This window comes from Bombus pyrosoma, linkage group LG7, assembly GCF_014825855.1.
Source record: "Bombus pyrosoma isolate SC7728 linkage group LG7, ASM1482585v1, whole genome shotgun sequence".
NCBI lineage: Eukaryota > Metazoa > Arthropoda > Insecta > Hymenoptera > Apidae > Bombus > Bombus pyrosoma.
The window spans coordinates 8,207,045-8,223,945 of record NC_057776.1 but is presented as its reverse complement, the minus strand read 5'-3'; the positions used below and the strand labels follow the sequence as shown (position 1 = coordinate 8,223,945).

Sequence of the window (16,901 nt, the reverse complement as noted above, 5' to 3'; positions counted from 1 at the left end):
CAATCTCGTGTGTTTATTTATTTGCGAGAAAAGTTCAGTGTCTATGGCGCGAATGATGGAGCAGATCTTGCCGGCTTTTCAGGCCAACTTCTTCCCGTACCCTATTGTCTAAATAGCGATACGGCTAGTAAATGTTTAAAAATTAGAGCGAGATAAAAATTAGAAAAAGTATACAAAGATGACAAAAGGCGAATGTATCCATCTGAGGTGTTTATTTATTTAAGAGAAAACAGAAGTGCTAGACGTAAGTACGAAGGTGGAGAAACAGCAGCAGATTGGATCAAACGATGAGAAGAGCCGGTGAGTTTAGATACGCGCGTTCGACGCAGCCTCGAGAAGGCAGTTCGTTCCCCTGGCAGTACCTTTACTCTTCAAGGTGAATTTGTCGATAACGTCCCACGCCTACCCGTCCGAATAATTAATCACCTGTTCCCGATGAACTGACGTACCGTTAGAGAAGCCTGCCCTCGGGCTACGTTGATCTTCTAACGGGTGGAAAACAATTTTGGGAACATAATGGCCGCGCAACATCAAAGAGACCAAAGAAACAACGAAGCTACGATAACGGTGAATCACTGTAATTGCTACGAATCGTACTCCTACTTCCAATAGTAAAGTATCCTTGACGAATTTATAATCGTATTATTAAATAAAGGGAAGGAAAATTTCGAGGAAACTAAGTGACAATCTGCAAAGAATAAAATTTCAATTATTCTTTGATATATGTAGAACACGTAATCGCAAAGTCAAACATTACGGCCTGTTCTTATACGCGTTTTCCTTTTTCCTGCGAGACTGCAATTTACAGGTTTAGGGGCAGCTTGTCGTAGAAGTAGGAAAGTTACTTACGTTAATCTAAATGTACAGTTTTAAGAAATAATGCATACGAACGTATAATACAATTAATTAACCGGTTTAATCGATGTAACTAAATAACGGAATAACAAATTTCTGTCGCGTGTATCAAGGAAAATTTCAAACAAGGAAACCAAACGAGAGGACCTGAAAGTGTCCCATATACAATTTCGAGAATGCTCGGCTGACTATAACACGATCCAGGTGACTATAAACCCGTGCATCCTATAGATCGTAACCCCGAAGCTTGGAAGGAGAAATTCGGTAACCCGATCTCACCGAATTTTACCGAGAATTTTTATGTGGCCGCTTAATGGCGTTTTAATTGCGCTGCCTCAGCGCCTCGGTTGATTAAGCAGTAAATTCGTGTATTCATAAACCACTGTGCTTTACGAACGTGCATTTTACGTATGCATACATGCGTGCACACATTTGTACGGGCCTCTGGTGATTTTCATCTTGCTTTCGTACACCTTAAACCGTCGTACCGCTTCACCATGCCTGTGGTCCTTGTTGTATCTTTCTTTCAGACGATATCACAGGATGCGCATCGTTCGGATACTGAAGACGTCGCGATCAATCGCGAGATATCATTTGATCTCGGTTTATGAGGATAGTTGACGACAGCTGTTCGATAAAACAGAATAATACAGAATTTAATTTGTAAGAGCTTCGGCTCTTACTTAAGACGATAATTAATCTAATCGAGTTTGATACAGGATAATTCTTCCATTTCTGGTAACCAGAATAAGTAATTTGAAAATAAATTTGAGAAACGAAGCAATGTACTGCGCGCTTTATCGATGGAAGGGGTCATGTCATAAATAATAGTTTCAGTAATTTTGATAGACTGTTTTAAATGATTAGGGAATCCCTACTATTGCAAAGTTGAAAAGTTCTATTGGATCAACTAAGTGAATAGAAGCGAAGAATTTTCGTAGGATTCGTGTAATTCTGTGAGCAAGAATAATTAATAATTTTATAGATGATACCGACGATACTACACAAAATCTACCTTTCGATTTCCTTTCGTATTTATGCAAACTGCATTTTGTTTAATCCATATTTTAATGCGATACATAATTCATATTTTCCTGGGAATAATTACAAAAGTACGACCTGAATAAATACTTTCGTCTGAATATCACAACGACTACTTTACTTCGGATAGTTTTTATACAACATAACGTAAACATCTGAGATTTATACTTTAACTGGACTATACTCATCCAAGAGGAATCTCAGATGACATCAAACCAATAGATAATTCCTTAAGCGACTCGTTTCTCATTTAATCTCAAATACCGCTCCATCCCAGAAAAGTTTTAAAGACACCCCCGGTATTTATCGCGCCCACGCGTATCAAAGGTTTCTCCTCTTTCCACGTCTCCTTTCTTTTTTTTTATTATTATCCGCTAAAGGGTAACAGTTTCGCCAGGCACATTCTAGAGGCTTCCCTCAGAATGCCAGTCTCGTTGTATGGTGTTCGAAAATGAAGGAGGCGTGTGAACGAGAGAATCAGCTTCGGCAAAGCGACAGCAGAAGAAGAAGACGATAAAGAGGAAGGAGAAGACGAAGAAGAGGAGGAAGAGCGAAAGTGAAACAGGGATGAGGAAGGGGAGGACTGTGTCTGTGTATCAGCTACCTGCAAAACCACTCTCGGATGAGCTATATATCGCGGGTCCCTCCCCCGCGCGGTATCGCTTTAATTTTAAATTAAAATTCATGAGCGGGTTATTACCTTTTTGCCGGATCGAGTTACACACTTTTTCGGCAGGATACCACACGAATCTTCGCGTGTCTATGCTCGTACCGCCACAAGAACGTTCCTTTCACGCCGTCAAGGTAGTTCAATGTATGCGTTCAAATTTTCGCCGAACTGAAATTAAATTGGAATTAAAGTTAATTCGGATTAGAAGTTTGGACAGGCAAGCCACTCTTCGTGGATGTTTGTTGATTAGACCAAAAGATGTTTTACATAGGAACACGTTGAAACTTTGAATTACAACTACGCGTGCATCGCTCTCAACAAGATTTGTTTCTTACTGTCATGAATATTAGGTACACTGACGTCTAGAATTATAGACAATTAAAGTGAAAAACTTGTACCGAAGAAAACAAAATGGAAAATTATATATTTCGCAAAAGAAATTTTCAAAAAATGTGATGTGCGATACGTTATGAACGTGTAAAATTTTTATAAAAAATTACGAATTACTCACGTTGACCATTCTGTTAATAACAGCGTTTAATAATTTCTTCGTGATAAGGTAATTGTCGTAGGACGCTACCCAAGCGATTCTGGTATATGACTTAACGAAACAAGAATGCCTGTGTAGTTTCAATGTTTGACACGCGTCGATATGATTACCAGTTAGACGGAGTCCCCGATTGGACTTCGAAACTGAAGCGAGTCCAAGGTGAGACGGTCGTTCCTTTTCGGCGAAGGAACCAGCTTCGATGAACGAAGGACGACACTTTCGCGATAGCCTTGGTCCTTCGACCGAAATCATCGTGATTCTTCGAATGCCAAGGACGGACATCTAGCACAAGCCTCATAGTCAACATTTAACAACCCCAAAATTATTTCGCGAACCATATTGAGCCGATGATTTTGTCGAACAACTGGCAATTACTAGCAGAAAAGTCGAAAGAAAAAAGAAAAGAAAGCTAATGGTCAAAAATTCGACCGCTCGAATTCTCCCTACGACCGACGAGATCCGATTTCCTCCTCCATTATTTTTACACGTCAACGAGAAGGCACACGACGCGAAACCGAAATTCATCAGAATGGACCAATCGAAATGACTGGGCAGAAGTTTTCGAGAATTCTATTAGCGTCGTTGAAGAACGTAAATCTCGTTCACGATGACTCACGAACGAGATCGTTCGTTTGGTTGGGTTCCTCGCGTTCGCCAGAACGAAGCGTACCGCGTCATTAATTAGTGCCGCGTCTCGGGGATTCATTTGGGCCCCGGTAATGAAACTCGGCCAACACGCAACAGGTCTCGCCTTGATGTAGAAGAAGCTGGTAAATAGAGAATTGCCTGTAAATACGGTGGACGATCGAGCAATCGAGGATAACGACTGAGGATCAAGCCCTCCGCCTCGATGCTTCTCTATTTCATAGCGCACAATAGCGGACAAAGTGGGTGCAATGGAGCCGCCTTGATTCGAGCTAAGCAGCTTTTCCAAACCTACGTGGGATTATTCGTGGCCCACGTTCGCCATTGTCGGCGGCTTCCGCAAAAATTCACTTCGATCCTCGCTCTCGACGACTTTTGTCCGCTGCATGAATTTTTTGGACTTAGTTGAGGCGACGTTCATGATAATACGAACGAAGATTGAACTCAAAGGGATTTCGAATCGTAATTAACATCGACGTTAAATTTTCGATCTCGGTTAACACTACGGATTTTTAATCACGATTAACATAACAATTGAACAAATATTAATGTACCAAAGATCTAACAGCAGCAGCAAAGATTCTCGGCAAAATGCTGTCGTTTTTAAACGACATCGAATTTCCAGTACGTTTGTAAAAATGATCCGATTTTAACCGATTTCGAGCCGATGTTTGTTGGTTTACGCAGATTACTGGAAAGTGGAGCTACCTCCTTCGCAGCAACCCCTTTGATTGTTAACATTTATTTACTGTAAAAACTTGAGAGTATGTTTGTACGTACGTTTTCCTTACGTTTGATATAAAGAAAGCAGAAAAGGATTATTTTCTAAGTAGTTCGTTCTAAATTCTCCTTCGTTTTATCACGCTCAGCCAGACCATAGGGTCAATAGTCCATTACCTGTGAAGGATAAACGAGAACGCGAGGATGCTTTAAGGAACCCGAATACTGAGAAAGATCTCGCTGGGAGATCAAAATACAGATCCAAAAAACTCGAAGATCGATGACCTCGAATCGTTGGAAACTTAGCAGGCGCGTCGCAGGGACAAATCTGTGGTGTGGCACCGCAACCAGAAGAAAGGGATACCCCGGTCGTCTTTCCAAGGAACGGAGCAACGCGTCGCGGATGGCCGGTAAATCGAGATGAGAACGAGTTTCGAGAATTAAGGTAATCGAGCCGGCGCACCTGACAGAGGCTCGAATTACGGTCCCGTCCAGAGCCGGTATCCATCGTTGCAGGACATTTCCAAGCCACCCACGCCGAGTACAAACGGCGCTGGCTTCATCTGAAAACTGTTCGACCGGCTTTTGCTTCCCTTGGTTACGCGCGCCCACGCGCTTCCTAGACACGCGTAGCCGTCGCGACGTGGGAACGAGTTTCCACCAGATGTGATCTCCCTCTATCATTGTCGAGTAGTTTCACTTTCTGGCATCCGTATTATGCGGACACGATGCATGTTCCACGCCATAAATTTCATTCGATTAGCCTTTAATCAGTATGCACATACATGAGCCTTTTGCTAATGCTGCAAAACTATTCGAGTAAGTAAAGACAATCGAATAATTCAAAATTTTTCACAGCGATCTTATAGATATAATCGAACGAATTCGCAATTTTTCGTAAGACTTTTCCAAGTACAAGAGTGATCGGATCACGATCATCCACATCGCAGACTCGTAATTCTTCGCAGGAATTCTGTTTCTCTTCGTATAAACGCATTCTTTCGGTTTGGTTCTGTTAAAAGAATTTCTGTATCTCAGTCGTTGGGGTTTGGTAGTGTTAAACGAACGGTTGCACCAACCAGGGAAATCTTAATACGATAAGAACGCCAGGTATGCGAGTTATTAATGGGAAAAAATATCGAAGGAAGAAAAATCTACGAACACGGTTCGTAAACCATTGCCGGTCTGAAATCACGCGAAACTTCCAAGATAACCGTAGGGATCATCCAGATACGTATTTGCCCCTCCTAATATTTTGATGTATTGGTTCCGATCGAGCGCGCGCAGTAGTGCGCAGGAGCCTCGCGAATTCGCGGGTAACGAGCGCGTAAATAGAAGCGGAAAAAGAGGGGAAAAAAGGAAGAAGCCTGACCGCCGTAATGACTCTCCTCCCCGAGTACAGGTATAGTGACATTAACTGCCTGGTAGATTAACCATCGAGAAATAAGTCTCTCGCAACTACGGCTCGGCTGGAGAATTAATCCGTACGGCGTGCGTGTAAGCATCGACGATGGTCGGTCCCGTGGTCGTCGTCATCGGGAACGAAGGCTAGAGAGAGCTTGTTAAAACTTTAGTTAATCACGGCCTGGACATCGGTCACACGTTGTCGTGCTTAATTCGCGATGTGCCCGTTCCCTTTCCCCCCTTTCCTCTTCTCGTCTCTTTATCACACGTTCGGTATCCGTACGTTTCTCGTCCCTTTACTTCCTTTCTCTCCCTCTCCTCTTTCTTACATCCTACATAGATGTATCTCGGTCTTCGTATCGCCGGGCTGAAAACTCAATTACAGCTTAATGAATTGGCGCGCGGGACGACGGGACACGGGGAGCGGAGCTGAGGCCTCGGAAGAAGGTCCAGGAGAAGGACGAAGCTGCACAGAGTAACGGAGAGTAGCTGGTCGAGGCTCGGTAACAAGGCAGCCGCAACGCTCAGTCAGCGCACGTTACTCTTACGGGGATACCAGATTCTAGATAGGAAGATCACGGGAATCGATTTTCCCTTGGCGGCTCCAAGATCGGCCCGCTCTCGCGGTATCGATCGCGCGCGATCATCTCGCCGCCGTTTCCCTCGATCCATCCGCGAATATCTATCTCTGGCGAGCAACGTATCGAGAGTCTCGGTTCTCCGGTTTCTCGGCTCTTCGCACTGAACTGAATTCTCCTCGGTGAACCGGGCTTTCCCCTGTGAACTGAATTTTCCAGAGTGAACCGACCTCTCGACGCTGAACTGAATTCTCTACGGTGGAACGAGTTCTCCACGGTGAACCGAGTTCTCTACGATGAATCGGGTACTGTACGGTAAAGCCAGTTCTCTGTACCGAACTGAACACTCGGCGGTAAATCGAGCTCTCCACATTGAACTGAATTCTGCACAATGAACCGAGTTCTCCGCAGGGAATCGGCGTCTTCACGGTAGCGCAGGCTTTTAATGGCAGTCCGTGGCATTCAATGGGAGTTTCATTCGCGGATGCGAGAGAATATGTAAGATGGGAGTAATCGAGTTTTATTGGTTTTTATAAATCTTGGTGGAAGAGATAGGTCGTAAACGTTGGTGGCGATGGTAGCTTGATTTCCCTCGATGGAAACGCTGGAAGTCGTCGAAACGAATCGATAAAAGCGACAGTGATAATATATAGGCGACGTGTAGCAAACGAGTTTCTTGTTTCTGGCGCACGCCTAAAATGCCTCGTTGGTAGGGTAGCCGCGATCAGGTTCTACATTTCAAACGCGTGTTACCTGCGATCGTAAAAGCACCAATCCTATAAACCATCCTTATCTTTTCTAACGCTTTTTCTGAAATATTATTGATCCGTGGATTAGGAATATCGTAACTGGGAGAATTATTAAGGAAATATAAAATGAGTTACGCGCATATAATAATATTATTTCAACTACAGATATACTTCAGCGATATATCACGTATTTTAAATCTCACCTGGCGCGATTTATTTCGTTTACGCGCCTTAAATTATATTTCGCAGTATTTTATAGGTATCGGATGAACCTGCGTCGACATCGCAAAATTTTCAAATACGTTAAAAGCATCCGTCGATTCCAGAGGTTTATTATCGTTATCGATCATATTTGAAAATAAATCACGATAGCCTGAAACAGATTCGTGACTCCTTCTAGCAGCCTCCTCGCCAGCGATACGGATCGATTAAATTCCTTCGTCAATCAAAGGATCCAATAATTAAACGATAACAAGAATCGAGATGAAGGAGCACGAGTGCGACGCGAGCCGCGTATCGACTCGAGGAGCCTTGGTAATTTCGACGATGCGAACCCGCCGCTCCGGTAATTTCAATGCCGGATACGAAGTGTACCAGCTCTTATTCGTCCCGTGAACTGTTTCGAATGTTTATATCGCGGTTTCGAAAACTGGTCGAACCGACTCCGTTCTCCGACCGATTCCACCTGGTACGCACGAAAGAAACGACGAGGAGAGAAGAAGAAGAGGGTCGAAGAAGGAAAGAAAGGGAAGAAAATGGGAGCAAAGAAAAAGTGGCAGAGAGCAAAGTTATCCCGGTTCTCAGAGGCGGCGCGAAACAGTTCGATTCGCATCCTGGCCTGGTCCAGCAGATTTCGGGGATACGGCTCGCGAAATTACCGGTAACTGCGTTCCGCGAGAAACGATCGTGCAAAGAAAAGTTACGGGCGCGAGCGGATAAAAAAGAGGCGCAGCTGGTTTCCTCTCGCGCCGTTTCGCGGAGAAACCGTGCTTCCTGTGCGCGCTCACCCGTCCCTCTTCGCCGAGACTCGACATCGTTTCACAACGCGCGGCCCTCTCTCACCTGGGATTTATTTTTCGGCGAAGTGAAATTAAGTTTTATATCCAGCGGCTGTAACGAGGCTGCCTCGCTGGTGGGCGCCAGGAACCAGCAACAGAAACTACCGTGGCGATGATGACTCGCGTCCGCCGCAAGATTTCCAGATTCCCCTCACGGGTTACCTTTCCGTGGCTGTTCGCGAAATCGAGGATAACGACGCTGTATGGTCGATGAAGCACCGATAAAAATGCATTTCGGCAACCTTTGCTTCGAGAGGTTAATTAATGAACGGCGGATCTTGGACGACCGATCACTTTCAGCAACGTTGCTCTTCTTTAGTCCATAACGGGGATAGAATCGTTTTATCGGCGATTCTATTTAAGATATCGACGTAATTTAAGGCATTCGCGATTATCTTTGTCAGATCGTTCCGGAATCCGTGACCTATGCATTACACTGCGATTTCCTGCGCCACAAGTGTCTTTTTAATCGATCGTTTTCATCGACGTTATTCATTGCGAATATGTATAGTTTGTGGAAAAAGGATGACGTCAATAACAGCAAAAAGCTATCTTTGCTGGATCATTTTATATTCACACTGTCCTGGGGAATTTCACGACAGCGGCACATGTTCTTCGAACTAGATCGCTATCGAGAAACGCGTCAAGTATTACTGTCTGGGACAATCTGTGGCAAACAGCTTATTTAGGAAGGATAGATCATATTCTTTAACGTATTTAATAATAAGAAAAGATATTTGAAAATTGTCGATCATGAATGTTGCAGAAATTGCTGCAAGTGTTTAAACATAGCGCGAGAGGAATATTCTGACGTGATCGCAAAAATTCTCCGGGTTTTTGCCTCCAGTATGGAGGATGATTTACCATAACTTGTTTTCTTACGAGTAAAGAAAAGTTCGAGTTCTTTTGCTGCAAATTGCAGCTGAAGTAACGCGTGCCTTCGCAATAATTTTCGTTTCTTTTACGATAGAGATAGGTAGCAGTAATATTACGCGATAAAAAATAGTCCGGCAATCGAACGAAAGTAAACTGGCGACCGACCTCGACTTTCAAAGGCGCGCAGGCTATTAAAATTCGGCTCTGGAACTTGGATCCCTTTCGTACGACCCTCCCACGCGCGTCGAGCGCCGTCTCTCACGTGCAACAAGATTAAAAACGAGCGGCAAGAAAGTGAAAAAGAAAAAAAAAAAGAAGGAAAGAACAAGAGAAAGGGAAGGGCTTAAGAGTCGTAAAAGTCGAACAACTGTTTGTACGTTAATTAAGTTCGATAAATTCCATCGTGATATATCACGATTATCTTCCTGTATATGCTGTTCTTGTTGCTATTACGAGTTCCCTAAGCTATGCTTAATAGTATACTGTGACTTACATTAATAAAGATGAATTAATATTAATAAGAATAAGGTTGATAGTAATGCCTGCCATCCAATGTCTTTCGGGCCGTCAAAAGTATTGTAATTTAAAAATGAACCGTAAAAACGACGCACCGAGTGCGTAGCAAGAAATGAACTTGCATTTAACAGTAACACACAAACAATTATACGTTCCAACATATTATTCTCAATAATTATTTGGGGAAAGGTGAAAGACTAATTGCTTTCTAACTAAAGGAGACTAGCAATTTTAACATTCGTTATAAGAAGACAGTGGATACTGGCAAATCAGTGTCCTTACGAACACCATTAAACAAATGGAAGCTAAACGAAAATTTGTGTTACTTATTACAACGACTACCCTATACAAGATATTTCACACAACTTTCTTCTTTGCATTTTCTGTGCACTGTTCTTTCACCTTGAGATTTCCAGCAATCGCCCTTGAGGAATCCATTATTTTAAAATACTCGTTATCGTTCTCTTCGTAGCAATGTCGCCAAGCTCCAACAGCGGCTGGCAACGAAACGCTCGCAAGCGGAATCGATTAACGCGGAGTTCAAGGCACTCGAAAAATTATGCACGCCCGTCCTCCTACACCTCCCGAATGGCGAAGTGGAGCATCGAGCCGCGGGGCCGTGTATGAATATGCAACACGCACCTATAGGCTGGCCGTCGAGGGCCGTATAAAGGCGCGCTTACACGTGTGGTCCGGTGACGAATGCGTACAGGTACATCGGTAAGCACATGTGTAAACCGTGCGTGCTTTACACGTGCGTGCCGAGGGTGGGGCACGTGGGTGACTTTCCGTTCCACCCACACGTCACGTTCGTGCCTCTCTCGGTCTTTCGATACACGTGAACGCGTGCGCCGCGATAAATATCCTACGGGAACCTCTCTTTTCTTCGTGTAACCGATACTTTAAAAGCGCGCCGGACGTCGGTTTTTAAGAGAATTAAAGCTTCTTAATTAGCCACGGAGACCGGTGTTCCTCGTCGTGTCTTCACGAACCCGTGCTCGACCATCGTCCGCTCGATGAATATTAATTGTCGCCTCATCCGGACGACGTTATCATGCCCGGTTACTCGGTGTGTCGTAAATAACGCGTTTGACGCGCGTGTACCGGTAATAATTTATTCGAATTGCCGTCCACAAGCGGACAAGCGCCGCGGTCACGTCCATTTTATGCTCGTTCGTGCGTCTCGTAAAGAGCGGGAAACGTTAAGAGGCACACGAACACCCGTACAACATATTTTCTAATGTCTTATTAATACGTTGAATTTAATCATTCCGTACAATCGGTATTAAGGAATCGTTGAAAGATCCTTGGCGTGTGATACCGGCAAGGAAGCATCGGAGAATTCCGTACGAGAGCCGTTTAGAAAATAGAACAAGCATAGGAAAACTATGGAGCTAACATAGCGTGCGACGATCATTCAAAGAGAATGATCTCCGGGCTGGCTGATCTTACGGGTGCGGACAAGGAGGATGGAAAATTGCAGAAGAATGGAAAAGTTTCGGGTGAAGAACGAAGGAGAGGTACGCGCGTATCGACTGACAATGGGCCCGCCGGTATAAAGAGGATAGGGAGGGTATATCTGCTCGAACAACGACAATGCCCGTGCTCTTTTATGCGTCTTGCGTTGGCGATCCTCTTGTTCGCATAAACTGCGTCGAGCCAGATAGGCCTCGATGGCCGTACCCTCGATTAAAACTATCGATCGATACCTCACACACCGTTTCTCTACCACTGTCACGCTTATTTTCTTGTGTTTCGCAACGTATAACGCAAGCTCACGTGTTCGAAACCTTTGCAGAACACGTATTAAATCGTTAAATAAATTCTCAGATAAACAATCTGGAAGATGAACTTCGTTGCAAATGGAATCACGAAAGAAAATTTTAAGTTGAATTCGTGGAACGGAATGGTGTCGTCGCGTCGATTATCATTAATGAGATACACGACGTAGCGCGACGTCGTATGAAACCGTCACTTTAAAAGTCACCTCGCGTACGTAATTAAGTTACGGCTCTTTGTCAGCGAATGAGTCAGCTTTACTTTTGGCCGAACGGGTAACGCGATTCACACCCGCGCGTGCACGCGAGATTCGCCGAATTTACACCGTGCCTTTATCGCGGTGCGTTCAGGTTTTCAGGGTTGTCGAATCGGTTCCGGTTATCTAAATTGCATCGGAATCGATGTCCATGCCCACGGTTTCCGCTACGGTGTCATAAACCAACACCTGTTGATACCGACGCGTGTCCAGGGTGGTCTCCGACATTTCTGTTTCCAGCCAAAATATGTAACCTGTCTGTTCCGGTTCTCCTTTTAAATATCTTACTTTCGTATAGGAAATATTTGGTTGTTTTTTTTTTTTTTTTCAAATTTTACGATACCGATGTAGCCAATAATCGATTCGCAATGACTCGCATTTAAGCTCGATCAAAATGTATGAATTAACGACTAGTATATGAATTAATAGCTGAAAAAGAAATGCAAATGTTTCATAGAGGTGCAAGAGGAAATGATAGGAGTGGAAATTATTCAAACGATAGTAGCTTTAACCATGGTTCTGGAACCGCTGATGGAGTGGAAGTACTTGTTCCAAGAGCAGCGGTAGGTGTTGTTATTGGTAAAGGAGGAGGCATGATTAAAAAAATACAGGCAGAGACTGGTGCAAGAGTTCAATTTCAATTGAACGGGACGGGAAGACGGCCCTGGAGACAGAAAATGCATAGTGTCTGGCAAACATCAAGCTGTAGAACAAGTGCATTCAGGAACTTATTGATAGTGTAATGATAAGAGATAATGGTAGAAGTAATATAGGAGCAAGAAGTGGCCCACGAGGCAATGGATTTGGCAATAATCGTTGGTATGAATTAACGATGAATCGAGAATTAGAAGCAGCGTTTCTAGCTTTTCATATCCACAAAGGGACCGCAAAAATGAAATTACATATCGAAAGACACATGATAGCGCAAATATTTGCTATTTAAGCATCGCTGGTTACATTAACGCGAAAAGATGTTCTACTGGTCTGGAAGAATTTCTCTAATCAACCGGTAATAGTAATCTGCAATTCAGAAATTAGAGAACCTGCAGATGAAGAGCTTGTCGAATAACGAACTAGTCGTTTTACGAGATTTTTGAAAAATCTCGTATTACGTATCGTCTTGTGTCAAATATAATCACACGTAGCTATGATTATAAAGAATAATATCATTGAAGTTCGATCGTCTCGTAATTTAGCAATTAAGATGAATCTCGTCAAAAATAAAGAAGCAACCTTCGTACTAAGTACGAACTTCTCAGGAATCAAGATGCGTTTCTTTCGGAGAGAATCGAGCGTAGAGTTCAGAGGTACCGATAAAACGTTTTTACAACGTGCGAATGGAACGTGCTGCACGTGGAGCGCAATTTATCACACCCACGGACGCGGCAGGTCTCTCTAACTATCAATCCGCGTCTCCCTCGTTCACCGGCAAAAAGAATATCGCCACGGCTTGCTTGATAAACGTTCCGTTTGAAATGTCGTTCATAAACGATGCTAAACGATCAACCATACCTAGTCCACCGTTAATGACTAATTAAATCTTCCAGCTTCTTCTTATCGCGTTATAGCTATCGTCATCGTTTTCTTACGACTAGCTTCGCCTACATTGTGCTTCTTTCCTATGAATCGAAGCGAATATTCCACGCTACTATAAACCGGTAATTCTTTCCTATGCGAACATTCAGCGTTCTAACACTCATGAACGCGAAGAAATAAATATTAGATATCTGCGGGACAAGTTTCGAACGAGTGGCCGATCGTTTATGCTTTCTGAAACCGGTCGAGGTTATGTTCGTTCAACTTTTAGTATGTCCATCGGTGGTACACGGGTACACCGAGGGTATACGCCAGCTTCGATCCTTTGTGGAATATTTCATCGTCTGATTAGCGCTTCTGCTCTAATCACTCACACGCGCGTTTCCTCTGAACGGATACGGTCGGTGGCTTAAGGCGGGTTCACAGGCAGGTTCGCGGCCAGCATCCGTTAACGCCGCGCCGCGGCAACACTTGTCACGCCATGATAATCTGACACTGAATAATGAACTGTGAATAATTACGCGAGGTGAAAGGCATACCATCGGTTCGTCCGCCGCCACCTCGGCGTTCCATGAGTTTCGACGTTTCCAGTGGAACAGACGCCGTAATCGCGGTTGTGGGTGAGCCTTCAAAGGCCGAGGTCATCGAGCGACCTTCCAAGGTAACTAAGAAACTCATCGACGCGAGCATGGAAATATATACGAAAGAATACGAAGCCGGCTACGTACGAACATCTGGTTGAAAGCGATCTACGAGGTATTCGCTTTTCTAATTTACGATACGAGAGATCTCTGCCGCGAGTACGACGACTCATACGTACGGAGATTTATGACGCTAGCTGATACGCGCGATGATTAAAATTTACCTTGCGAGGAAGATTCGTGAAGGTTAGCTACAAGTTGTAGGAAATTTAGATGTAGAAAGAAGTTTGTTCGTTGAAGGTATGGATATTATTTGGCAGATGAATATTTTGGTAAACGATCAACGATAGCGATATTTTCATAACACGAGGTTCTACACATATAATGCTTGCGAATGCTACGTAGGTTTTAAGATTTGATTGATAATTTCCATATTATGTACAATCCTTTATCAATACTACACGGTATTAAGTCCCTGTCACTTCTTGCTCAATAACAGTGTTGTGGTACTAGTAAAAATCAACATGTAGTTGTTAATATATTGACGATATTACGTTATATTACCTGTGTTTTTCTAACTGAACTATGCAGCTAGGTAGACCAATTACCAATGACCGAGGAAAGGAGAATTTCTTAGATTTCTTGAATCGATAATAAATAACACAAAATATGATATTTGAAAGCAAACTGTTCAAGTTTTCGTCGTTGCTTTAATCGCAGAAACTTCTACAATACTTTAGAATTTTCGCAAAATTACTATCCCCGAATACGAGAATGATCGTATACTTTTGAAACAAACGAAAACACCCACTTCCAAGTTAACCCTGCTGCGTTGTTCCACTCGCTTTCTATCCAATCCTATTTAAATATGAAATAATTCTTGTTATCTCATTTCGCGTTAATCGTCTTCTTCTCAAAATATTGCAGATCCTTTTCGTTTACAAACGCGAAAGCAAAATTGAAGTATGAAGATTTAAGGTAACACCGCCCTGGAGAAGGATCAAGGTTTTAGTCTCTCCGAAAGTATCACGAATCACATGTTTCAGTGGTTGAATAATACTGTAAGCACCTCCTTATCCGTTTATATTTTACTTCCTTTAGGCAAACAATAATCCGTAATAAAACAATATTTGCATATCGGAAAGGAAAGTAATAGAAACGGAAGTCTATCGGATGAAGCGGTTGATCCCATGCTACAGGGCTCAGGAGATGGATAGAAGCCTCGGATAAATTCGTTTCTTCCTCGGACAACGATTGGTAGAGGCACGAACGCCGATGATTTATTTGTGAATCAACACGCGCTCCTAGGAGAGAGGCGCGTTGAAACGATCGCGTGGGACAAAGACGAAGCGAGTCGGCTCTACCGGCTCATTAATTTTCTCTATTAATGACTGCAATCAGCGGCGCGAGTATGAGCGCCTTGGTGAGCGCTTAATTCCGTTCTCGATTACGAATGATCCACGGGATGCAATGTTGACGCCTGACGACCATCGAAAGCAGGCAATCATCGAACCGGCTAAGATCTCTATATCAACCGCGTAATACTCTCGATAAGCCGGCTGGCGAAGATTGATGTCGGATAATCAATTCCCATGTAGCGTGTCGCGTCAAAATATCACGCGCAATTCAACCAACAATCGAAAAATTGAAACGAATGACGAATGACGTTTGTTTTCTCTGCTATCTACTCTCGATACGTATCGACAGATCTTTTCGAAAGGAGGCAAGCTGCGCGACGTTTGTCCTTTCACGGTAATCTTTATCGAGACTACGTTGCACGAAAGCTGCGTCCTTAGAGGTAACAACGTGAAACGTTTTATCGATATTCCATGTTTCTCGAAAAAGTTGCCAGTTGTTGCCCGGTGCTTCTTCGTGTTTCTTCGGGTTGCTGTTGGCTGATAACAAAAATCGCTCTTTGCCGTCTCTCGCGGTAACAAAGGTGAAAAAAAGAGAAACAAAACACATCGCGTCAGAGACATATTTTCCTTCGGAAGAAATGTCGCTTTGGAACGGAAACCAAATTGTTCCTCTGATTACGCTACTTGGATGTGCACAAAATGTTTGCACAAGTCGATATTTGTACCCTTTGCAACGTACGACAATAGGCGATAAAAAGTTCCTCGTTGTTGCTTCAGTGAGTACATTTCTAAAGATAGAACCACCATGTGGTATTTTTAAACTCTGGACAAGAAACAGGGAGGATAATCTTAACTGGAAGGGGTGGAAAAGTACAGGAAGCATTTTGGGGTTGCGCCTGTCTTTCGCATCAGACTCGTCCTTTCTCCTCCTCCTTCCTTCCTTCCTTCCTTCTTTCCTTCCTCAGCTGTCCGCGTTTCCCACAGCTCACCCCGAAGGGGTGACTGTTGTTTTGGATAAAGATAAATTTCGCCTCTTCTCGGCCCAGCAACTTCTCTCCCACCCTGAGAGGAAATATAGTCGGTTTTCACGACGCGAAATTTATCGAGGACGAGTCGTAAATGCCTGCAATTGTTTGCGTCCGGTTCCCGAAACGACCGGTGCCCCCTTCAGGGGTGGTTCTTGGAAAAACTCACCCTTCTTTTTTGAGCACGTATTTCACCCTCTTGATGGTCCTTTCTCGTGACACGTAATCAAAAGGAAATTTCGTGGTAGGAAACACAGTTAGGGACATACGGAGTACGAAACGTAGCAACGTAGCAAGACCATCGTTGAATCCGATGAAATTAATTACATCTTTGACCCAACTGCTTGGCAGACGTTTTGATGAGTAACGATGTTTCATTTGTAATCGTTTATCGTAGAGATACGCCGATCAACGAGAAATCGTACTGTGAAGGCTCTGTGAAGAAGATGTCAGACGCCTACGGAAGTTTGCGAAGAATAGTTACTGCACAGTTATGAAGTAGGCACATACTAACGCGATTGCGTTAAATGAATAATACGGTAATAGTACTTTTGCAATAGGATTACGGTTACTTTTTTTACAGAAAAATTACATAACATGTAAAGATATAATGACCACGCTCGAACGTCTTTCGCTTTCCAATT

The 16,901-nt window shown here is 43.5% G+C and overlaps 1 long non-coding RNA gene across 1 annotated transcript in view; it reads right to left on the bottom strand.

Moving 5' to 3' along the window:
* The window catches only part of LOC122568981, a 140,679-nt gene that overhangs the window by 88,985 nt on the left and 34,793 nt on the right, over nucleotides 1–16,901 (bottom strand). The window contains exon 2 of the long non-coding RNA XR_006317285.1: nucleotides 2,597–2,734. This is a non-coding gene — a long non-coding RNA (uncharacterized LOC122568981). The remainder of the gene's footprint in view (nucleotides 1–2,596; nucleotides 2,735–16,901) is intronic.